At 39.1% G+C, this 2,346-nt stretch overlaps 1 long non-coding RNA gene across 1 annotated transcript; it reads left to right on the top strand.

The window, feature by feature from the left end:
* Positions 1 to 21: 21 nt before the first annotated feature.
* LOC116097414 lies at positions 22 to 1,301 on the top strand. The gene is made up of 2 exons (XR_004121414.1): positions 22 to 405; positions 597 to 1,301. It is a non-coding gene; the product is annotated as an uncharacterized LOC116097414 (long non-coding RNA).
* Positions 1,302 to 2,346: the final 1,045 nt, after the last annotated feature.

Below are 2,346 nucleotides of genomic sequence, written 5' to 3'. Positions count from 1 at the left end.
GTCACCCCACATCTTTTTAAATTAGATGAGGGGTTGGGGAATGTAGTGAGGAGGACTTAGCAGTGACAGGCCTGGTAGAGAGAGACAACTCTGGAGTTATTCTTCATGTGTGTGCCAGCACTCCTGTGTGCACACTCAAAGTCACAAATGTAATAAATGGGAGCGCTGGCTTAGAGGAAGATAGGGCTTTGCATTTAAAACCGTGTTAACATTCCTGAGTAGATGGACCCAATGCACTGGGTAGTACATTAAGGATTCTGCTTGTACAAAAAGGGAGTTAATGCCAACATAGTCTCTACATGGGTGTGTTGCTTTATTATCTCATTGTTGCAGGTCTAATTGCCTCTGATATTTGTTCTTCAGCTTTGGAGCTTGAGATGAACTGGTCCGACTTTCAGAAGAAAGGTATGCAGCAGGGGTAGGTTTTATTTAGCCGCTTATGTATGTTTTCAATGTTAAACAAATAACTAGAAACAAGCAAGTTTATCTATTTTGATATACTTCAGATAGGTAGCTGGTCCTCAAAGACTTTAGAGATTTGCAGAATATGTCATTTAAAATGTTTAATAAAAGGCTTTTTGTGACGGCCACATCAGCTCCTGGAAGCACCCCTAATCTCCTCCGAAGATGATGGTGGGCACAGAAGAACCTCTTCCTGGGGCTCACTTCCACTGTGTCAAAGCCGGCCGCAGGGTTACAACTGCCTGACCTGGACTGCTGACAGTATGCCATCCAACCTGGGCAAGCAGGACACTGGGGAGTCAATGGTCCCACTTTGCCTAGACAAGATAGCACAGTCCTCCGAAGCCCCTGTTTCACAAGAAAGTCTGTCAGATCTTCTGGGCCTGGCAGGCAAAGATGCACAGCCCCATGCACAGTTTATGGAGCATGGGGTGGATGTCCGGACAGCCATTAAGTCTGTCAGTTATTAGATCCTGAAGCTGTTCGATCTGCTCTTCCCGTTTGCTCAGGTAAAACTCATCCTCCTTAGGTCTCTGATGGGTTTGAAGACTAGACTAGTGGTAGAGTTAAGTTCAGAGCTAACAATCAGTGGAGTTCTGATAGTTATCATAGCCACAGCTTGAGAGCTTAAATATGTCTTCTAAATATAAACTTAAAGGGGACTTCTCATTGTGCTCATTTGACACAAACACTCTGTAGAACTTTGGACTCCCCAAGACAGGACAAGTGGTCTGGACATTGTAAATATAATTCTTTTATTTTGTCATATTCTTTACAATTTATAAAATATTGTAACAATAAAATGAGTATTATAAAAATTGTCTCATATAAAACAACAATCAATTGAACAGTTGATAGTTCTGCTGCACCAAGAAATGAATTGTAGGCAAGATTTTTGGATACAGACTTCCTGCTATGGTCAAAGCTATTTGACTTGAGTGATTGTCTTCATTCTCAGCCCACAGAGAACAGGTTACATTCATTTAAGAAATAGTGTGTGTATTAAGATGGTCTATCCATAAAGTCATTCACCAACTGTTTCAATGAACAATGGTTCTGCTTGGAGGGTGGCACAGACATTAGGTGAGGGTAAGAATTTGGTTCATTGGCTATGATGATTTTGAAAAGCATTCATCTCATAGAAAGAGTAACTTATAAAGTCCCCTTCTTCAAACTTGATACAATAGTTACAAACATCAAGCAAAGCATTCAGTCTCACTCTTTGTTGATTTCTTACACGCCATCTCTCAAGTTAATTATCTACGTTTCTTTTGGCTGTATAAATACATTTGAAATATGTAAGCTGTTCTGAAAACCGTAGAATAGTGTAAAAACATCAAATAAACAATACTACTAATAGGCTGAAATAGAAGAAGCCTGATTTCAAGACCATTGTGTGCTACACAGCAAGACACTGTCATGTACAAACAAGCAGAAAGTGTATATGGATTGTACAATATTGGACCTATTTCTCCAATTATCAAATTAGACCATTGGATGACAGCCAACAAATTTCTAATTCCTCATATTTTTGGATTTCAATCAATTAGGATATGTTGGTAATATTAATATTCATACTAAGATTTTTAAGAAAAAGTAATTGTTACTTCCTGTTGTTTTTGTTGTTAGAGATGGAATTATGATTGAGTGGGTTTGTTGAAAGATTACTTTCTTGCTTCTAGGGTGTAGTTTTGCTCCTTATGTTGATGTTTTCCATCTATTATCCTTTGTAGGGCTGGATTTGGGGAAAGACATTGTGTAAATTTGGTTCTGTCATGGAATATCTTGTTTTCTCCATCTAAGGTAATTGAGAATTTTGCGGGGTATAGTAGCCTGGGCTGGCATTTGTGTTCTCTTAGGGTCTGTATCATAATCTGCCCAGGA

Source organism: Mastomys coucha, unplaced genomic scaffold (assembly GCF_008632895.1).
Source record: "Mastomys coucha isolate ucsf_1 unplaced genomic scaffold, UCSF_Mcou_1 pScaffold19, whole genome shotgun sequence".
NCBI lineage: Eukaryota > Metazoa > Chordata > Mammalia > Rodentia > Muridae > Mastomys > Mastomys coucha.
Note: the sequence above shows the minus strand (reverse complement) of the source record. Positions and strands in the feature narration are given on the sequence as shown.